The sequence below is a fragment of the Microcaecilia unicolor genome, chromosome 6 (assembly GCF_901765095.1).
Source record: "Microcaecilia unicolor chromosome 6, aMicUni1.1, whole genome shotgun sequence".
NCBI classification, from domain to species: domain Eukaryota; kingdom Metazoa; phylum Chordata; class Amphibia; order Gymnophiona; family Siphonopidae; genus Microcaecilia; species Microcaecilia unicolor.
Genome location: NC_044036.1, coordinates 341,003,136 through 341,012,448, shown reverse-complemented (window position 1 = coordinate 341,012,448; position 9,313 = coordinate 341,003,136). Strand labels below are relative to the sequence as shown.

Genomic DNA, 9,313 nt, shown 5'->3' with positions numbered 1-9,313 from the left:
TGGTGGGGCTGTACTAGTGGCAAAAGATTTGTAAAGAACACTACAGTTAGCAGTTGAGAATTTCTCCTTAGCTAGTGTGTACTAGAGAATGACACGGGGATAAAATTTGTCCCTGTCTCCGTCCCTGCCCTGTCCCCATCCCCGTGGGCTCTGTTCTCATCTGCAGAAGCCTTGAACACTTATGATTTTAGATTTAAATCTTTTTATTAAAGTATAAAAAGGAACAATATGCTGTGCTGCTATTGTGTATAATTACAAAATACAGCCCGTTCTATATGCCCCAGAGGGGAGAAATATGCCCTATGAAGCACTGTTATGATTTTTTAATCTGTGGACGAATAAGAAGTAATCAATGATCTCAGGATTCAGTCTAGCTCTCCTGTCTTCCACAGTCCCTCCTGCAATAGAAGATGTGCTGGTAGCAGGATGTACAGGATCCCCCACGCAAATTTTGCTAGCTGTGGCCAGTATGTTTGCTTGTTTTTCCAAAAAAATAAAAATTGTCTGCATTAATCAAGATAAATAACAGTTCAGTTCATTAACAGGCTTCAAAGCAGAAAGTGACACAAGGACAAAATTTGTCCCGTCCCCGTGTCATTCTCTAGTGTGTACATTCTTTCCACAGAGTGATTTAGAGGCAGCAGTGGCGAGTTTTGTGGGGAAGATGGTAGTGTCCTGAATACTGGTTACCTGCTCTTCATTGCAAATGTTGACTGTAATTTTAATCTTGAATTGGGTTAAGGTTACCCTGCTTTGTCCTTCAGATTTGAAATTTTCCTTTCTAATGCCTGACACAGTAGTTGGACCATGGAGGCTGTACTAAGGCAAAATCAATTGTCTGACAGCAAGTAGAGATTCTCATAAGTCCTAATGTACTTGCTTTTCCTAAAGCACATGATACTTATGCAAAAATGCTTTTCTGTTCCTTACAGTTCTGATGCTGAAGTTGCCAGATTTTGAGATGTATTGTAAGTTTACAGTTTCCATGTGCCAAAGATCACACCTGCTCCTGCTTCCCCTGCCCCCTCACTCTCAGTGCTCTGATCTGACCTGATTTCTGACTTTTATGCTCTTTGAGGGGGGAAAGGGGCTCATCATGAATAGTTGGGGTGTAAAATTATATCAGTCTGATTTTCAGGTCATGTGGGAAAATATTGCAGAGCTCCGATTCCTGATCCGTGTATATGGAAAAGTGAAATAGCTTCCCCTAGAACATCTATTCCCACTTGCCTAGTATATATGTATCCTATAAAATTTTGGTTTTAGCTTGATGCAGTGTGATCTAGTGTATTTGTAATCCAGAAAATGTCAGTCTTAAAACTGCAAAGCCTATTTTTAAAGCCTTCCTAAGTCAGAATGGATTTGTTCTGTTCATCAGACTGGAGCACTATAATTCCTGCACTTGGTGGAAGCTCTTTGCCTGCCCGTTCACTATTTCAGGGTTCTGGTCTCTTAACCACAGTGTTATAACGCATGCATTTGAGCTTAGCACCTGCTCACTCGCACCACCTCGGTGTTCCTGCTGGGGGAATTGGAAGTCTCCTGGGTCTTCCTTGCTGCTTCTGTGCCATCTGCTGACTTCTTGCTTGCAAGCAGTATTAGTAGAAAAGAAAATGCGAAGATATTAAAGGGTGTGTTTAATTCTGCTTTGGGTGTGTCTTTAGAACTGAGGTTCTCAACCCAGTCAGGGACACCCAGCCAGTCAGGTTTTCAGAATACCCACAATGAATATGTACTACCTGTATTGTGTGCAAATCTCTCATTCATATTCATTGTCGGTATCCTGAAAACATGACTTGCTAGATGTGTCCTGAGGACTGGGTTGAGAACCACCGACCAACACAGTATTAACATTGCAGCAAGAGAGAAGTTTGAGAAGACACCCACATTTTTGTGGGGAAGCTGAGACTGAGCTACTGTCTCATCCCCTTTTAAAAAATGTTCCCATTTTTAGCTCTTATCCAAAAACACCTACACAGATCACTGAGGAAAATGTGAATAGGAAATAATGCATGACTATGACCCAGAGTTATACAGCAACAGTTGCGCATAGGAGTGGAGAGCTTAACTGGTCCTGGCAAGGTAAGGTAGGAAACAGGGCTGTAGTCATGTGAATCTGATTACCAGTATAACTCAGAAGCCAGATTTTTCTAAGGCAGAACTAGTGCTTTTTCCACTGGAGCAAATGAGCTGCTTGTACCTTAGCTTGCCACACTGCCCTATGTATCTCTCATATAGATTTAACCACACTTGTATGCTCTTGCAGATAGTCACAAAGGCTTTTATTACTTTCTTTCTGGAATATTCCAGAAAGAATTTCCTCTGTGGGTAGAGTTATTTGTGTCTTCTGGTTTCCTTTCGTATCTTCTCACTGAAGATCGCTGCAGAGTATTCAAGTTGCTTAAACTTTGCAGAAAGCACAAACAGGGGGGTGTTACATTAGCTGATGTACTGCTCTGCTTTTGCAGAGTTCTGTTATACAAAGGGCTGCAACTCTCAGGGTTTTAATGTAATAGTAACACTCTATAGTCTGTTGCTTTGAAAATTGCTTATAGCTGGATGGTGCAGTAAATGGGTTTCCGATATACGTCTTGTCCACCCTCCCTATACAGCCACTGTCAGATAGTCATCTCTTCTTTCTCTAGGCCTTCAAAGGGGCTGCTGCTTTCTTAGGAGTCAATCTACAATCTGATTGATAATCAAGATTTTTCTCCTTTTATTTATGAGGGCGAGCGGGCCGGCCAGAATGTTATCTGGTGGTCATGCAGCAGAGCATTTTAGATGTATACCTGAATTTCACCATCTCCATTTTACTGCTTTCCTTAACATGATGACAGTAGACTTTGATAATCTGTAGGTACTGAGCACAGGGCAACCAAGCTAGGCCTTTTTCTGCAAATACAATAATGTAGCATTAATCCCCTCCCTCTGGTTATGCAGAGGGAGGGGATTAATACTAAGAGAGGGATGCACTCTTATACCAAAAAAGATGGACAACCATAATTGTTGTTCAGATTCGTTACATAACCCCCCCCCCCACCCAAAAAATAAAAAAAAAAATAAAAAATGCTATATCCCAGGTAACATAGCAGGTTACAATTAACTGGGTGTAGGATTTATTCACCTTTCCATATTTAAATGAGTTAATCATGTACAATAAATTGTAAGCTTTCTTAGGCAGGAACTGAGGCAGTGGAAGATGAAGTAACTTGCTGAAGGTGATAAGAGTGGGAGGTGAACTCAGGCTTTTCTCATTTGCAGCCTGCAGCTTCTCCACACCGCTTGACTTGCGTGGTGGTTTCCTTCTGCATCTTACAAGCTGCTGTAATATTGCATTAAAAACCTGAGCAAGCTAATTCTCACAGTGTCAAGTCTGTGGTAAACCAGAAGTAAAACTTAACTGGCAGAGGTACTTTGCACCAGGGAGACCCTCTACCCAGAGCTCCCAGATTACCTTGCTCCTCTCAGCTCCTGGAGCCTAGGGAAGTGTCATCCTTGTGCCCTCTTCTGCCACCTTGGCACATGGCTGAGGTCACATTTTCCAAGGTGGTAAGAGGCAGAAGAGGATGCAAGGATGATACTTCCTGGAGTCCATGGGGGGGGGGGGGGAGGAGGAGTGTGGGTGTTTCATTCTTGTGGTGGGTTTCTTGGAGCAGTGGGTCCTTCACTTTGGGAATTCTGTGTTTCATATTGATTTCTGTGGCAGTCATTTGGAGATTAACTTTACTGTTCACCTCTGGAGAAGTATGAAAAATTAAATCTGTTACTGTTGGACAGTGTGCTGCATTGGAAGTAATTCTGTATACAGTTCACTAGCAGGCCAGAGCTATCTGAGCCAGCTCTGCTCCCTGTGCACCACAGAATCCTGCTGGTTCTGTGTTCACGTCACCCAGTCACCCTGAGGTTTATCTCAAGGTTGGTTCACGTCAGCTTTTCTCACGCACTCCTCTCCCTTTCCCAAGGGGGAAAAAAAAAAAATCCTATACTTGTATCCCAGTGTTTGTACTCAATGTATAGAATATTTTATGAAAGACCTAGTACTTCACAATGCCTCAAAGGAAACAGGTGCTCTTAGAGGGTGTACTGAAGTGTACTTATCTTAATATTTGCTGCCTGCACATTTTATAAATATCCGATAAAGAGATTCCAAGCAGCATGAACATGATTAGCACGAAATAAAGCACCCAGTGTCTTCATTTCAATCACTCGCTACCTGTGTTTGAAATATACCTTCAGCTAACACAAGCCAAAGGAGCAGCTGGTAGCTAATGCTCTATAAGGTCCCTCTGGAGGGGGGGGGGGGGGCTACCTAAGCAGCCTCTCCCCACCTCCTACGATGCTGTTGTAGCATGGGGAATATTTATATTAGTATCTGGCAATGAATATTCTCACTGTAGTCTGGCCAGAAGTGTTAACCATCAAACATGTAAACTGTACAGCTTTTAAAGCACCTCAACTGTGCCCATATCAAACAGTCCATCAGGGAGGTAGGATAAAGATTTATACACAGGGTCAATATTGTGTCTTTCTCTAGAATATCAAATCAGTCTGTATCCAAAATGAAGGAACAAATGATCCCTTCTCCTGCTGCACTCCATAGGAACTTCTAAAGGGATTTTGTGTGCATCGTGACCTAGATGAGAGCGCCAGCAGCATGGAGAAACCCGCCTCTGTCCCAACCCCAAATCCTGGAGAACTTGTGAAAAGCTCCCCACACGCTACCACCACCTACCCTGTATAAAGAAAACATTTTTTTATGGATATTTAGCAGTCAGTGTGTTAATGTGCTGACTGATGTCATTTAAATGTAGTCTTGGATATTAAGGCCAAGCTTTGTTCAGTCAATGACATTGAATATCCAGGTATGAGTGGACTTCTTCTGGCTTACATAAGTGTTGTCATACTGGGACAGACCGAAGGTCCATTGAGCCCAGTATCCTGTTTCCAGCAGTGGTCAATCTAAGTCACAAGTACCCTGGCATGATCCCAGATCAGTAAAATAGATTTTATGCTGCTTATCCTAGGAAAAAGCAGTGGATTTTCCCAAGTCTATCCTAATAATGGCTTATGGACTTTTAGGAAATTACCCAAACCTTTTTTTAAACCCTGCTAAGCTTCTGGCACTTAGGTGGGTCCGGTTCTGCATAGGAGATCTGTGACAATGCTGGTTCGCCCCTGTTCTGATCCCCCTTCTGTTGATGGCCGTATGTACAAGAGAGCCCTCTCCCCGGACAACCTCTGGGACTTACTGGGGGGGAGGGGGGCATCCATGGTAGTATAGTGGGATGGGTAGTACAGTGGTCCCCCTCCCGCCCTGTCTGGCTGCAGGTGCAAAATGGCACCTCTCTGAACCCTGGTAGTAGTCTCACAGTACTACCACTAGGGGTCAGTCTTCTGTTTAACTGCTTTTATATAGAAGACTGGCCCTTAGCAGTAGCACTTCGAGACTGCTGCCAGGGGCAGGGAGGTGCCATTTTGCACCTAGAGCCAGAAGGAGGTGGGGAGCCGGGGATAGATTGCTTTGGCTCTGTCCCACTATACCACCATGGTTACTCCCCCAGGTAAGTCTTGACTGGGTGGGGAGGGGTCAGGGGGGGTAGAGTTGAAAACTGGGGTTTTTTTTTCAATTTCTGCCAAAACCTATGGTCTGGTTTCAGACAAAAACTAAAGTTTGTGTGACTAGGAGCTGATGAAGATTTACTGGGGATTGTCGGAGCTTGCAGTTTGGCAGCCCCTCTGCTAAACCCACAGGAGATTACCCTCCCGTCCCAGTAACTGCAAGCACAGGCTGACAACTGCAAGAGTCATTTTAACAGAGACTTCTCAACAAGTCTGGCATGTAGGTTCCCAAGTCAACATGGATGTAGTTAAATATCCTCCGAGATAAAACCTTTGTGAGAATGTGTTAAAATTACCAGCATTTTAATCTTACCCAAACTGTACAAACAAGAGAAAGTAGCATTGAGATGTTTTCCATTTTGTATTTAAAGGACAAGTATGATCAAGATTCTTACTAATATAGAATAAAGGAGACAAGACAGTGGTCTACACTGCAGCCATTTTACCAGCCTGATACAGAATCCAGAATTTTAAAAAAAAAGTGCATTGATGTCACTGAATGTGAGGACTATCAACAGCAATACATTTCTCAAAATATTTTCTAATATATAAACTTCATTTCTTTGCAATGTTATTTCCCTGCTAACACTATAAGCTGACCAGTAACTACTTGCACAATCACCATGGCTTTCTTTCTTATAGAACCTAGCTTCTGCATGCCACAAGTTTGACTGACTAAAACGCTGCACCTTCATTGTGTCCAACTGAGCCTGGAAATTCTTTAGAATCACTCAGATGGTATCCAAGCCAGAATATATATAATTTAAATAACGAAAGACCATATTTAACCTCCAAGCAAAATGCCCCCCCCCCCCCCCACACACACACACACGGACCTCAGCTAGTGAAAACAAACTAAAAGCCATAGTGTTTTTACAATGGTTGACTTTGCACTACATTTGAAGTGACAGCTGATGTGCTTCACAGAGAAGCTGATTCCTCAGGAGCTTATCCCAAATTTACAGGCTTAAATTCCTGCTAAACTAGTATTCAAGATCATATAACTGCATTACTTCCAGTTGTATTACACACACAAAAAAAAATATGAAGAGTAGCCCCCCCCCCCCCACCTCACCTCCAGACCACCTTGCAATCCCTTGTGGTGTAGTCAGGGCAGGAGTGATTGTCAGTCACTTGTGCCCAATTCAGCATTGGTCTCAAAACGATTGGTATAACCTCTTGTGGCAGTCTCCAAGATTGCCATTAGAGGTCATGACAGCCATTTTGAGAGCAGAGCCAGCATGGGCAGGAGCGACTGGGGATCACTCCTTCCCTTACACCCTGAGAGGGGTTCCTGTTGTTGGCTAGGGGGAAAGGCAATGCCTGTTTGGAGGGGAAGGGGGTAGGGAGTGAGATAAATAGGTAAAAGCACAAATTGACTGAAACCATGGCGGTAGCCTTTTGGTCAAAACCAGGCAGAAAAAGAATTTTGGACCAGTTTCAGCTGAAATGTGGTCTGCTTCTACTTTGGCGGGGGGGGGGGGGGGGGTGGAGCAGGGGCAATCAGGATGGGAGTTGAGTAAGAGAAGTATGTGAGGGTGCTGATTTGGTATGAAAGGATCGCAACTGGGGAATCGGGGAGATTGGATTGGCATGGTGAACCGGCAGATGTGACCTGGTGCTTTTGTGAGTGCTGGCCTATATTCAATAACAGGAAAAAGTTAAGACTCCTGTTTGTGGTTCTACATACATGGAGCAGCACTGACTGGTGAAGTGCTACTGCATATTTGTGGCTGGCCCACTGTGTGAGAGATTTAAGCGGGCAGGAGCCTCTTGCTTTTGCAGCATCTTAAGCAGTTTCCTGGAGTGCTGGAGATTTTTTTTTCCTTTGCTCTTACCAGTCCGAACATGTTGGCACAGGTAATACAAATGTTGTACAGATACTGCATCTAATAGACTTGCCTTAATAAAATGTAAATTTAAAATGGAGGCCACCATTAAGGCAGGGGCTTAGCCAGACACCTACATTTGGGTGGGCCTGGGCCCAAGATGGGTGGGCAGAAGAACTCCGCCCTGTCCCACAAGTGATTTGGTCTCACTCTCTTGCCTGCATGCCATATGATATCTCAAACATCCCCCCTACCCCGCATACCTTTTAAATAGCAGATTTTCACCAGCAGTGAGCAGCAACTAATACACACTGCTCATGTTGGCCCCTCTGATGCAACTTCCTGTTTCCGCATAGGTGGGAATACATCAGAGGGAAGGCTGGTATGCAGGAGGGACAGTTGTTGAGAGTTTTCGGCTGGTGGGGCTTAGGGATCCCTGCCAGACACATCAGGTGTGCTGCTACTGGGTGGGCTTGATCCTAAAGTGGGTGGGCCTAGGCCCATCCAGGCCCACCCTTGGCTACGCCACTGCATTAAGGAGCTGAAACAGCATTCATTACTCTGGTTCTAATCATAGATCCAGTCTTTTATATTGAATATTTTTTCAAAATATGCATCTAAAAGCAGCTACCACTGGGACTTAACTTCTGTGGGAGTGGCCTGGAACTTACATAGTTCTACCGCTTTCCAGACTCCAAAGCAGAGCAGCGTTGTGCTTCAGGCAGAGGAGGGGGACAGCTGCTCTTCTGTTGCTCCGACTCCTCTCCGGCCTCCATAGTTCCACTTCCTTTTTGTCTTCGCATTAAGCCTCAACAACTACTTATGCTAATTGAACAAAATAGTCTAAACTTAAGTCTCTTTAGATGCAATATCTGTACATTACTGGTTAACAGGATTGATAGCTAATTGTGGTCTGTGTTAAATTCATTGCATGCAGACACATTTCTAATTGGCCCATATCATGTTTGTCATTTGATTTGAGTAAGTGTACACCAGCCAGTGGGGCAGCAACTTTGTCAGTGACTTGGAACCATTGTTGCCTTTTCATAAGTCAAGTTTCAGTCTCTGCTTGCCATGTTATGTCTCAAGTGCTCTATAGAATGTGGCAATTAAGACCAAATTACAGAACACCCTGTGCACGTGTTGTGTTAAACATTTTCTGTCTTGTCAGGCTGATTTCCTGTTGCTGCTTTTTAGCTTTGATTTTAGTTCTCAACACAGGTTAAACATGTTGCTTTCTCTCCACAGAAACCCTTTTGCTGATATCCAACTTAAGCCAACAGTGACCAATGACAGATCAGCTCCCTTCATCAGCTGATCTTCTCAGGGTACCTGCCTTCTGTTTGTTGCAGACTTCTTTTTTTAACTTTTTCTTGCTCTGTGCGCTTCAGTTAACCATTTTGTGTTGATATTAAAACTGGAAGTGGAATTAGAGCGCATAAACTCCAGAGTGAACCAGAGCTGCCGAGTAGCATGAGAAGACAGCGATCACCGTAGCTCAGTTGTGGAAAAGATATTGAATGTCCCTTACCCCCAGCGTGATTTTGTTCAGTTCAATTAAAGCAACTGTCATCAAACTCTGAGGCAAGTATTTTCTAGGTGTGGAAAATCTGCAGTATCCACATCACCGAGTGGATAACATATCAAATTAAAGTATCGCCCAGTGAATGCGCCTTATTTTTTCATCACTGGCCTTTTCAGGGTGGCTCTCCACATTGCACACTTTATCCCATGGATAACAATCATGTTAATGACTTCTGGCATAACATAGAAAAGATGGACTAAATTAGTTTTTTGGGTTTTTTTTTGGAGAGCTTATCCAGTACAAAACAATTTTCTGAAATTTAAGTTCTAATGTGCTTTTC

General features: G+C 43.5%; 1 long non-coding RNA gene across 1 annotated transcript; it reads left to right on the top strand.

The window, feature by feature from the left end:
- The first annotated feature begins 929 nt into the window (after window positions 1–929).
- Window positions 930–9,025, top strand: LOC115473542. Its single transcript, XR_003942680.1, has 2 exons — window positions 930–968; window positions 8,697–9,025. It is a non-coding gene; the product is annotated as an uncharacterized LOC115473542 (long non-coding RNA).
- Window positions 9,026–9,313: the final 288 nt, after the last annotated feature.